This window comes from Hippopotamus amphibius, chromosome 1 (genome assembly GCF_030028045.1).
Source record: "Hippopotamus amphibius kiboko isolate mHipAmp2 chromosome 1, mHipAmp2.hap2, whole genome shotgun sequence".
NCBI lineage: Eukaryota > Metazoa > Chordata > Mammalia > Artiodactyla > Hippopotamidae > Hippopotamus > Hippopotamus amphibius.
Genome location: NC_080186.1, coordinates 214,721,890 through 214,735,091, shown reverse-complemented (window position 1 = coordinate 214,735,091; position 13,202 = coordinate 214,721,890). Strand labels below are relative to the sequence as shown.

The 13,202-nt window shown below is 46.1% G+C and overlaps 1 protein-coding gene across 9 annotated transcripts in view; it reads right to left on the bottom strand.

The window, feature by feature from the left end:
• LHFPL2 (LHFPL tetraspan subfamily member 2) overlaps positions 1–13,202 on the bottom strand; it is a 159,141-nt gene that overhangs the window by 37,817 nt on the left and 108,122 nt on the right. For 3 of the 9 annotated variants that reach the window (XM_057740502.1, XM_057740518.1, XM_057740541.1), the window contains 2 exons: positions 5,420–5,503; positions 4,716–4,743 (listed from right to left, as the gene is read on the bottom strand). The exons of 2 other annotated variants lie outside the window; for them this stretch is intronic. The gene's annotated coding sequence lies outside the window, so the exon portion shown is untranslated. Of the gene's footprint in view, positions 1–1,292; positions 1,375–1,831; positions 2,052–4,715; positions 4,744–5,419; positions 5,504–13,202 lie in introns of those variants that run through there. 4 more of the 9 variants (XM_057740511.1, XM_057740558.1, XM_057740549.1 and 1 more) reach the window with 4 other exon arrangements.

The window sequence follows — 13,202 nt, the reverse complement described above, 5'->3', positions numbered from 1 at the left end:
CTTTTTTTCTAACAGTCCCTTTATCCAAATTCACTTTTTAACTTACATGATTACTGGTGAACTTTTTACAATGATTTCAAGAAACTAGGGTGACCTTTAAGTGAGTCTGACTTTCTGATCCAAATTCGATCAAGAAAGAAACTCCTAGGGCACACAGGGTTTTGGCAGTTTTAAGAGATAAACATGCACCTGGATTTCGTAGGTGATGCAGTGGTTAGGAATCCGCCTGCTAATGCAGGGGACAAAGGTTTGATCCCTGCCCCAGGAAGATCCCACATGCCACGGGGCGACTGGGCCCATGTGCCACAACTACTGAGCCTGTGCTCTAGAGCCGGTGAGCCGCAACTATTGAGCCTGTGTGCCGCAACTACTGAAGCCCACGCGCCTAGAGTCCTGCTCTGCAACAGGCGAGGCCACAGCAATGAGGAGCCCACGCACCACAATGAAGAGTAGCCCCCGCTCGCTGCAACTAGAGAAAGACCGTGCGCAGCAATGAAGACCCAACACAGCCAATTAAAAAAAGAAAAAGAGAGAGAGAGAGAAGCACGCTCCTGACATGAAGCCCAGATGGTTTTAGGAGGCTCGTGTGCTTGGCCCTCTTCCGTCTCTGTCCCAGAGAGTGATATCTTCTGATCCTTAAAAAACGCTGCTAGTGGAACTCTTTATCATTCAAAGAAGTAGTTTGTATTGGATAGAGTAAACATGTATTAACTTGGCTCAGGAAAAAATAATACATGACCACACTAGAGGAAGAGTCTGTGAGTATAAAGTGTGATCCCCAAAAGGAATTTGCAACCCTTTCTTCAAGCTGTCTCTTCCCACTAAATTATCTCTCTGTTCCTGACCACGTGGGACCTTTTCGGGAGAGGAAGGAAGGGGGCTCCAATGGATGGGGTTAAGACAGCTACAAGCTTTGCATCTTATGTAAGACACAGTGTCTACGGGTACCCTAACTTCCTCATCAGAAAGAAAGCAAAGTTGAAACAGGCTGGCTGGTAGTGGTCATCTCTCAGAAACCATATGAGCTCATTTCTGAGAGTGAAAGATCACATTCACATACAGTGACTTCTGAAGTCTGTTCATGTGCCTGTCTGATCATGTGCCTGGTTTGGAAGCAGTGCTGTGAACACACCAACATGACGACTCCCCATCCTCAAGAGAGGTCACAGGCCAGCTGGGCAACAGGGAAGTCAGCAGGTGGGCCCAGCACAGAGCAGTAGGTGCTATGGATGCAGTCTATCAAACATACATGGTACATCTGCTTTAATTATTAAAGAAAAGGGCCCACTGACCTGTTCTGCCTGGAGGCAGAGAAGGCCACCATGGACAAGTGCTGAGCACACAGCCTGCCAGGATCAAGGTCGCTCCTCAAAGCCGGGGGGCGCGGGCAGGAGGAGAGAGCAGGAACCATCCTGGGAGGGGCTGGAGAGGTCATGTTTAGGATTTTTGAACTCTCTTTTGTACATTATGATGAGGGGGCCCTATAATATTTTCAGCATAAAAGTGACAAAATCTGACTTGCATTTTAGAAAACTCATCTCTAGGATACCTGTGATGGAAGAAATGTTCACATATTGAGGTATGGGGAAGTCATTCTGGCTTATATATGATTTAACTTAAATTTTATGCTAACTAAAACAGCCTGTTGGTGGTCTATCAAACATACATGGTACATCTGCTTTCATTATTAAAGAAAAGGGCCCACTGACCAGAAGTACAGAACGTCCATGTTAAAAATAAAGATTAAATGCCTCTCTTCCTGGGACGCCCATGCTGGTTCTCCTTTCATGATAAGACTCCCTTCCCAGGTGCCAAGGCCATACAGACTCACTGTGTACATACTGATCTGTTCTTTTCTTTTTCTTTTTCCTTTTTAAACCTTGAAGAAATACATCTCCGACTTGTTTGGTGCTCTCTGTTCTGAAAAGCATGCTCCTCCAGAGCAGTCCTCAGAGCTGCCGCAGAGACGGTGGAGCTACCATCCTCGGTGTGGCTCAAATAAAACTCGTTGCCACTCCTATTACAGACTGTCGGTTACTTCTGTGGACACCTCCGAGGCTGCCGTCAGTAAAGCGAGGAATAAACCTGCGCTGAGTGTGTGTGTGTGCGCGGCCCAGGCACACGCGCAGGGAGAGCTGCGCAGGCCCCGTGGGAGCTGGGCATCACCAGGTCTGCCCGGGGGGGGGGCAGCCGCCCCCTTGACCCGGTGGACCGCTGCCAGCGGCGTGGAAGGGGGCACACGTGCCACCAGGAAGGCCGGTGAGGAAGCCCTGGCAGAGGTCCAAGCGAGGAAGAGTAAGGGCCAGAACTACTGCAGTGGAGGGGGCAGGTTCCAGACATGTTTAGGGGGGACAGGAAGACTCGGAGAATAACTGGCCCTGGAGGTTACTGGGAAGAAGCGTTTAGGACGACTCGCAGATTTCCGTACAAGTACTTGAATGTTTCCATCCCCTGGAGTATGGGAGGAGGGACACGCTGGGAGAGATCATGGGTCTCGTCTGGGTGGAGGAGAACTTGAGGTCCGTGCGGCCCGTGCACCAGGCACTGGGGTTCTGGGGGCTCCTGGAGTAAGGGATGCCAGGGGTATGGATGAGATCTTCTGGGTGACGCTGTGAAGTAAGAAGACAGGAGGGGACTTCCCTGGTGGCGCAGTGGTTAAGAATCTACCTGACAGGACTTCCTAGGTGGCGCAGTGGCTGAGAGTCCGCCTGCCAATGCAGGGGACACAGGTTCCAGCCCTACTCTGGGAAGACCCCACATGCCTCGGAGCAACTAACTCCATGAGCCACAACTTCTGAGCCCTCGTGCTGCAACCACTGAAGCCCATGCGCCTAGAGCCCATGCTCTGCAACAAGAGAAGCCACTGCAAAGAGAAGCCCGTGCACCGCAACGAAGAGTAGCCCCCGCTTGCATCAACTACAGAGAAAGACCGTGCAGAGCAACGAAGACCCAATGCACCCAAATTAAAAAAAAAGAAAAAGAAAAGAGGAAGACAGGAGGACCAGGAAGTACCTGGGGACAGAAGAAAACTGCCAAAGGGATGGAGGAGCAGGTCACGGGGGAAAATCAAGGGGACCACCTGTCCTGGAGGGCAAGGCCGAGGGAGACTGGCGCAGAGACCAGTGTCCACAGGGTGGTTCACAACCCAGGAAACACAGACTCCTAAAAAGAGGTAAGGAGATGGCTGAGCGGGAGCTGGTCAGTTTCCCTGTGGTCTGAGATACACTTCAAAGTGCTCTGCACTGCATTTTAACTAGATCCTCAATTTCCCAGGCCCCCGAACATTTAATTAAAAGAATAAAAAAAGTCCCAAGGAGTACCTTACCTGAAGAGTCATTACAACAAACAGGCAGTGAGCACAAGGTCAAGATGAGGAAGAATGTGAACAATACAGCACTCCGAGGCTGCCGGGGGCGTGAGGAGGGGGCTGCGGGAAGGAAATGGGCCGGACAATGCACAGATGTGGGCGTTTTTGCTGCCAGGACTATCAGACAAACGGGAAGACCTTAACCTTCTCCAACTGGGAACGCTCAGCTTTGCCTGCTGAGCGGAGGGGCTGAGCACATGACTGGAATACAGAAACAGAAGGTTGTGATTAAGGCTGGGAGAACCGCTCCACACGGAACCTGCAGGCAGCCTTGGCCCCGCAGACCCTGTTCCCTGCGCCCGCCCCAGCAGGAACACGGGGCTTTGTGCACATGGCCCGTGGAGCCACAGGGGCCTCGCCCACTGGAGACCCAGATGAGGCCAGGATACCACATCTCACAATTTAAAAACTTCCTGATGACATCTAGCAGAGAATTTATGCATATGAAGCCTCTAAGGGGGAACCAAAGAAAAACTGATGGATGTAATTATCCAAATAGCATGCTCTGTTCCAATAACCAAATCACAATGGACGTGTAAGAACTGTCAGACATCTTTGCATCTGAAAAGTTAGGAATTTCATGAAATGTTTTCTCCTGGTAAATAGTTATACGTATTTTCTCCTATTGAGCAACTTAAAAATATTTTTTAAAACTATGCAAACCAGGAATATTTCTTGAAATAACTAAAGTTTCAGAACATCACCCGGATGGCACCCCTTAACTGTTAAACACAAATGGTCTGCTCTAATAACAGGGTTTCTCAACCTCAGCACTTCTGACATTGGGAGCTGGATAACTCTGTCCCGTAAGTTGGAAGATGTTTAGCAGCCTCCCTAGCCTGTTCCCACTATATGCCAGTAGCATTCTCCTAGCTGGAACAATATAAAATGTCTTTAGATACTGCCATATGCCCCTGAAAGACAATTCTGCCCTAGAAGGTACCCACTTGTGATTAAGGCACAGGATCTAGACCGAGATGAGGTTCAAATCCTGGCAAATGGCATATACTAGCACAGTAAAGCTGGGCAAGTGACTAACTTCCCTGTGCCTCAATTTCCCCAGCTGCAAAATGGGGATAATATTACCTACTTTGTAAGATTGACAGGAAGATTAAATGTCAAATACTTCGCACAGAGCCTGACACACAGTAAGCTTTTAGTAAAAGGCAGCAATGATATTGCTAAAAAAGAGAGTTATAGTGCCATGACCTTGGAAGACAGAAGTAAGCAGGTCATTTCTCTGACCATCAGGTAAGAACAAACTGCCCACATAGCTCACTTGTCTAAACCGTCTGTACAAGGGCACTTATGGCTAGAATGTTAGAAACACAGCCACTATGATACTAACCTTGATGGAAACCAAGTTGCTTTAATCCCTGTGGGGACAAAAGGACGGTAGGCATAAGGGGAAAAGAAAAGACATGAACAAACTAGCTACCGACCAAAGAGAAACAGCCTGGCACAAAGAGAAAAAGGTAAAAATTCACACCTTTAAAAAACGACTTTGGGGGCTTCCTAGGTGGCGCAGTGGTTAAGAATCCGCCTGCCAATGCAGAGATCATGGGTTCGATCCCAGCTCCAGGAAGATCCCACATGCCGCGGAGCAACTAAGCCCGTGTGCCCAAAAAAAAAAAAAAAAAAAAAAAAAAACGACTTGGGCCACGAATCAAACATGCTGAACCTGGGGTTAGGGTCCCATGGTAAGAGCTGCTGAGCATCTAAACAGTGACGGCTGGTCACTAGCAGGGGAAAAGGACCGTCCTAAGAGGAAAAGTAATGCGCACAAACACCAAAGAAGTGGGGAGAGGCGAGCACTGGAGACTCCCTCTGTGGCCAGGAGCTGTCTTACAGCTCGTGCCCAGACACACAGCCAAGACTGCCGAGGAGGGTGGCAGAACCCCCAGGGCTGCCCCAAGTCCACCGCCTTTGAGGGGACCTCCCCTCCCAGCTGCTCCTGCGCCCCCTGTGGGACAGGCAGGATTTCACACCACTTGGTGGGCCACCGCGCCACACGGGCCGCAGCACCCCCCTCAGCCCCAGCCCCAGGCCCACCTGCACCTCCTCTCCAGAGCCAGGGAACAGAGTGCTGCCTCTCCTGCCCGGCCCGTGTCGTCTTGCTTCCCACGCAGGCTGGGTCTGGATGGAACAATCAAAACGCAAACACTGTGAGTCAATCAGCATTCAAACCGTCTTGGGTTTGGAAACAGTCGGTGACTTTACCCGGTAGCTGAAGCCTGAAATAAGCTGTTTCAAACAGTCATTTGACTCACAGAGAATGCAACACTAAATTGGATCTATCTCCTAATTAACCATTCCAAAATACAACCAAGTCTTTGTGAGATAAAGCCTGGAGATATTTAGTGAAACACCCTCTTCACTGTCTTTTCCTGACCCATGACTTATAACTTGAGGACACGCAGTTGTCTAGTATTGTCATTTAAATGCACCATATTTTTCTCTGCTCATTAAAGTAAAATAAAAACCCAGAATAGTAGTAGGCTTGTGCCCAGGCGTTCAAGGCTGCACACATTAACATGTGACCGTGCGCCCACACATCTATAATCTTCTAAGCCCGAGTCTTGTCCACCCAAAAACCCCGTGGAGGCGAGTGACTTTTTACCCCAATACGCTATTATGTTGTTGTTGGTTGAATGCCTGCTGAGAACCAAAAACGAGCAAAACAAGACAAGCCTCCATTCTTTCCTGAAGGAAGGCCACACAGCGGCCTGCACTTGACCCTAACATCAGATCAAAGACGCCACAGGGCATTTACATTCCAGGGAAATTTTTACATGATAAAAACTCCCACAGCACAACTTAGAAAGTAAAGCATTTGGCATAAATGAAGCACCCAACAGGTAGTAGGGGTTAGACACTGGAAAAACAGGCAACAAATAAAGAGCTGACTTAAACTACCCTAAATCATTTTTGAGAAATTCCAGAAAGTTGAACCTAAACTCACTTTGTCAGAATTAATTTGGGAAACATTTAGTCCTGCTTGAGGGAGAACTGGGCTTCCCCCAGCCAACGTTTGGTCAAGTCACCATTTCCAGAGCTTGTTCCTGTCAGTGAGTAAGTGTTCCTCTCCCGCCAGGGCCCGGGAGGAGGACAAACATGGGGCCAAACACTTTGGAGACAGAAAAACAAATGGAGTCAGTTCCTATGTTTGTAACTCAGTTCTGTCTGGAAATCTGGATGCAAGACTGAAGATCCAATTTCGGGGAAGCTCTTAACACTAAGGAGATTTTTCAAAAGTTGAAATGAGAAGTCCCAGAGAGCTCAGAGCTCAGGAAGGCTGACAAATGGCACTGTGACTTTCTGACTGCCTCCTAGGAGGCATGGTCCACCCCCAGTGCTGGGGACAATTTTTAATTCAAAAGGATCAAAATTTGGATCAGCTTCCCATCTCTTGATTTTACCTGACCCTTTTTGTGTTTGCAAATTAGATACACAAAGTCCCCTGCCTACAAATTGGTAAAGATGGCAGTTTCACTGTACTTCTAGAGGAGCCAGGGAATGAAGTATTTTAGATTTTACTTCATTCGGGTGGAAAGGAAGGAAAAAAAGATGGCGAAATTTTTGAATTTCATTATTACAACAGTTTTTAGTCTCATCAAAAGAGAAGCTGACCAATGTCATTCAACTGGCAGAATCAGTTATACTCCTCCACCTACCCCTCAGCTTTATTTATTCAGATCCATGGTGTTTACTGAACTGCCTGGATGAGAATATGAGATGTCACCAACATTTCCGGTCTCCAGTCTTGAAGAGAGTGAGCATGGCTGGGACCTGCAACACCCAATATTCATCAATCTCTACTCTCCATTTCTCTTGTTTCTCAGTTCTGATAACCCTCTTTCTTTATTTTCCAAACCTGACAGCTGCCAGGACCTTTCACTGATTATAATCAATCTCTGCAGCATCACCATCTGTCTATGATTGGATCTCTCTGTAGGGTAACTGTGCTCCCAGAAACAGAAAATTCTGACATGTTTAAGCCAATGCTTTCATGTGGTCATTCAGCCACAGAACTGTATCTGCTGTAGGCTTCTGAGTTAAAAGATGCCATACAAAATAGCTATCATGGTCCTAACTCAACCCTGTTTGCATGCTCCCCACTTTATGCTCTCACTGTCCTTTACTGTATTCTTCTCAACTCACCGCCATGTTCGTGCACTTGGTGTGGAAGGTGTTCAGGCAGCATAGCTCACAGCCACGGTGCCATTTATAGGCTTTACAAAGCGGCAGGCACTGGGCTAACAATGCACCATGCATGCACTGCAGCTCAGCTTCCTCCCTCACAGCTTTTAGTTGGGTGCTAGGATCTTGGTTCACGGATGGGGAGCCTGAGTCATGGACCACTTAACTGAATCAATCAATACACAGCATTCCCTCCAACATCCAAGATACACTGTCCACATTTGCAAGAGCTAATAATAAATACTGACAACCAAGATATTTCTATTTTAACCTGTCTGATGCTAACGAGTTTTGAAAAATTGTGTTTCAGGAATTCATTCTTCAACTGGACACAAGCAGCCAAATGTTAATTGGCAGAGTCCTGTCAAAGACAATCCCCTTCATACCTCAAAACTAAAAGTTCACCTGTGCCAACACCTGGAATCCTACAACAGGTGTCCTCCTAAGAATTGAAAAGGACTTTTACTGATGACCTCACTTCACTCTCACAGCATTCCTATTAGAGGCTGAAAAGAAATGACAAAGTACAGTACTTTCCCTGAAGCATGAAGCCACAGAGTGCCTCTGAAAAGTGTTTTGTAGTCTGCAGGCAACAGGGCTTAGTGTAGGATGGAGCCAGGCAGTGCAGCAAGGCTGGTGTGGCGCTAGGTGATAAAATACAGCTTTAAAAACAGAAAACATTATACAAGGAGACAGATGAAAGGATTTATGAAACAAATCACTGAATTTTCGCAACACTATAGAGTCTCAAGTAGGGAAATCATCTGACAGACTGAATCATGAATTTCTGCAATGCAAGAATTTAGAAAAGCATCGGGGTATGAATCATAGCCACAAAATGTTTTTTTAACATCCTTGTAAAAATCGGCCTTGTGAATGCAGCAGCACTTCCAAAAGCACTTGTCTTTTTGTTTTAGGTACTGACTCTAACAATTTGTAAAAACAATTTTTTAAATCTACCTGAAGATTTTAAATTTCTGGAAACTAGAAGAAAGGGGGAAAGAAAGAAACTCCTGCCAACCCCAGCACAGTAGATTGTTTGCATGCCACTTTGTGCACCAGAAGCATGACCAAAAAGGGAAATTATCATGTTACTCTTTCTGATGATACCAAGTTAAGCCATAAGATCTACTAGGCACTTTATTTTTAGTATAATTATTCAAGGGCACTCCAATTCATAACTCAACGGCATCAGCAGAACTTTTCTAAAACTACAAATGATTTTATCGTGAAATTAAAAATGAGCTTCTCTGAAATGCCAGATGATTGTTTAAAAGTATTATAAAAATTCTAAACTATTTAATAATCAAATTACAATTTACACTTGAACAACACGGGATTTTCCTCTACATCGTCGCAAAATCCAACTATAACTTATAGCTGAACTTCCGTATCCATGGTTCCTCTGTATCCAGGGTTCCACATCGTAGATTCAACCAACTGCCGATTGCATAGCACTGCAGCATTTACTACTGGGAAGCTATCCTTGTATAAGTAGACTGGCACAGTGCAAACCTGTGCTATTCAAGGGTCAACTGTACACTGTCAGGATTTAAAAACAGCAAATTAACTATTTTTGGCTTCACATATACATGTGGCCTCAGTCTACTGCTTCTCCAATGCTCCTTGTAGGAGGCCATAACCACCAAGGTCCACACGAAACCAAGCTGAACCAGAAACATTCATTCTGAGAGGTGTGTCCACACATGGAGTGGGGAACTGAAGCGTTCTGCTCTGAAGGTGATGTCTTCATTAATTTCTCTCCCAGTGAGGGCCCATCCTTTAGTGAGATCATTTCCCCTAAGTTCTACAGCAACTGACAAGCTGTGCTGTCAGTGGTTCCTCCCAGAAGTTCCATGCTCCATGGTTGCTGACTTTTGCCACATGGACCCCAAAGTGGCCACAAGACTGACCACACACACTCATCCTTGGCCACCAACAGCACCTGCACCCACCCGTCTGAGAATTCTACCTGTGGGTATAAAGATGCTACTGCAAGTTTACTCCCTAAAGACTGGGGTTGCTTCTGAGCAGCAATCTGGTTGTAGGAATATCACCCCCCCTGCCAACAGTGCCCCCCAACCACAAGTTCATGCATTCACAATGAGCAGTGGGTAAGGATTTGGTAAGCAATGGGATCTCTCCTTGGCAGAGACTCTGGAGAACTATGGGATTCCTACCCAGTACCCACTCTCTTCTTCTTCACTAAGAAAACCTATTGCTGGAACTAGGATAAGGAGAGGAAAGCACTTGCCCTGAGCACAAAATTTAAGGGGGTGCCCAAAATTGATTAATCAAAATAAACATTTTAATAACCAATAACATAAAAATTTTAAATCACTTAAAAATCCAATATAAAAAATATCAAACTTTTAAATAAAGACTGGGTCAGGGGCTTCTTAGGTGGCGCAGTGGTTGAGAATCTGCCTGCCAATGCAGGGGACACGGGTTCGATCCCTGCTCCAGGAAGATCCCACATGTCGCGGAGCAACTAAGGCCGTGCGCCACAACTATTGAGCCTGTGCTTTAGAGCCTGTGAGCCACAACTATTGAGCCCACGTGCTGCAACTACTGAAGCCCACACGCCTAGAGCCCGAGCTCCGCAACAAAAGAAGCCACGGCAACAAGGAGCCCGCGCACGGCAAGGAAGAGTAGCCCCCACTCACTGCAACTAAAAAGAAAGTCCGCGCACAGCAAAAAAAGACCCAACACAGACAATAAAATAATTAATTAATTAAAAAAAGAAATGATATCTACATAAAAAATTATTTAAAAAAAAAAAAAAGACTGGGTCAGCATTGCCCATTTTTGTCTTTACCTCCAGACCTACTACAGCTCTGCAGCACTGCGTTACAACAGCATTCATCTTCATTACTGAGTTTTTTCGTGCTCCCCTACATTCTACACCAGAGGACAATGCTTTACTTGCCTCACCTCATTCCTGGCCTGAAAGAAACCCTATCACATGGGGGGTGGGGGGTGGGGAGGTGGCAGCGGGCCCAGCTAAAAACAATCCACATTTCCCAGCCTCCTTTGCAGACAGAGTGGCCAATGAGATTTAAGTAGACGAAATGGGGACGGGTTTCTGGAAAAGCTATTAAAAAGGACCCGACTCTTTCATCAAAAAATTTTTTAAAAAACAACCGAACAAAAACAACCCAAAAAAATTTTTTTTAAAAAACAACCAAACTGGACTTCCCTGCCAATGCAGGGGACACAGGTTCGATCCCTGGGCTGGGAAGATCCCACATGTCGCAGAGCAACGAAGCCCGTGTGCCACAACTACTGAGCCTGAGCTCTAGAGCCTGCGAGCCACAACTATTGAGCCCGTGTGCCACAACTACTGAAGCCCATACGCCTAGAGCCCGGGCTCCACAACAAGGGAAGCCACCGCAATGAGAAGCCCTCGCACTGCCACGAAGAGTAACCGCCGCTCTCCGCAACTAGAGAAAGCCCGTGCAGCAACAGAGACTCAACACACCCAATAAATAAATAAATTACTAAAAATAAATAAACGAAACTTCTAAAAAAAACCACACACAAACAAAAAACAACCAAACAAACCAAAAAACAAAACAACAACCAAACAAAAAACCCTAAAACAAAACAAAAACTTTGTGAGGTGATAAATGTGTTAACTCAATGGTGAGAATCCTTTCACAATGTAAAATGTATATGAAATCATCACATTGTAACCTTAAATATATTATTACAACTTTATTAACTATACTTCAATAAAGCTGAAAAACAGAACCCACCCCCCCCCCCCCAAAAAAAACCAAAGGACCTGACTCAACTTTGGCTCCTCTCCTGCTGAGGAATGTGACCATAAAGGCTCTGATGGGGACTTAAGGAATGAACAGTCCTGTGCTAGTGACAGTGGAGCAGGACAGGAGGAGCCGGGGCCCCTGACAACAGCAGGAAGCTAACACTGGCCCACCTCAGGATGCTTTATCACCTAAAAACAACAAAACTCTTAGTTTAACACACTATACGTGTGTCTCAGTTAACTGACAAATGCGGTTCTGAACTAATAAACAGTTGACCCTGGAGAAACACAGGGGTTAATCTGCGTGCAACTTATAGTCAGCCCTTTGCATGCATGGTTCCTCCACATCTGCGGACTCAACCTACCACGGACGCTGCAGTACTGTAGTATTTACTGCTGACAAATATCCGTGTATAAGCGGACCCACGCAGTTCAAACCCATGTTGCTCAAGGGTCAACTGCACTAGGAATACTTAAAAAACAAACACACAAACAAACAAAAAAGCACTAAACACACTGAGAAGACCATTTAGATGGGGTTGTTCTGGGAGGTCCCACCACCAACTCAGATATCTCTCTTTCCATCTTATTAACCCCAAACACCGATGTTTCCATCCAAAGGATTCTAATGTCAGTTGACTGTGATGAAGTCCATTTCATTGCTTTCCAAGTAATTCCAGAGGCAACGGTCAGGGGGAGACATGGATTAGCAGCACTACCCCCGGCAGTGAGCAGGCCGACAGCACTCATGTCTGCTGCGTGTGGACAGGCAGACACGCTGAGTCAGGCCAAGGGTGCCAAATGAGCCCTGTTTCGGTGTAGACCTGGTGCTGCGCAGAACAGGCAGCACGCGACTGACTTCAGAAGCTCATCTGCTGCTCTCTCCTTCTCTGAGTCCACTTATACCCTTACCAACAGGGTCCAGTAGATTGGAATTTTGCGCTTCCTCCGATGTTAGAAATTCACCGTTCAACTGCACGAGAAATTAACTTAGGTCTAACTCAGCGTAGTTCATCTTTTCAAAAACCAAGATTTGAGAAGACATCTATCTTCCACACTCCTGGTACTGCTTCCCCCACAAAAGAGTCAGACTCCTATATGAAGACATACCGGGGATCACTCACCATTAAACCATAACTATTGAATATTTTTAAACAAATGAAGCTTTGTTCCATTAGGTACAACAGTAACTCAAACCATATGAACAAAGTGTTGCCCCATGACATTCCTTAGAAGACATGTGACAGATATATATGAGAATAAATCAGAATGGACAATACAAGCGCTAGTTGGTAAATGTACCGTTAACACCGTGAGAGTCGGGGCTGGGAGGTGCTGGACACCCTGGGAAAGGTAAGTAAAAGCATAATTTTTCAATCTCCTTGAACAAAGGAAATGAGGGGAAAAAGCCCTCTCCGGCTGGAAAGATGTCAGTGCTCAAACTAAAGGCTCGTATTCCAAGGTCAGAGCCCCCTTTTCAGCAAAAGAAAAGAAAAGCGAGAGGCATTTACATTTCTGCCTGCTTGTAGGGGCTGTTAAGTAATAAGCCATGTGCCAAAACCCTAATCTGCAGGATCAGCTCTGAAAAGAGGAAAAGAACTCTGCCAAGCATGTATCAACGCCTTAAATTGTTTCTTTCATTCCCAGAACTAAGGCTGTTTTATTAAATTTTTTAAGCCCAAGGTCCACCATTCCTTCCCAAACCTACAGTCACTGCCTCAGATTTTAAGCCACTGCTCTAAGAAAGGGAGAGAAAAAAAAAAAAAAATGCTGGAGAGGCTCTTAGAACAAGAAATGCTACAAGCTGGTGGAGGGAGAGGAGGGACAGGATGACAAGGACGCTGGTCGCCAAGCCCCAGAAGCTCC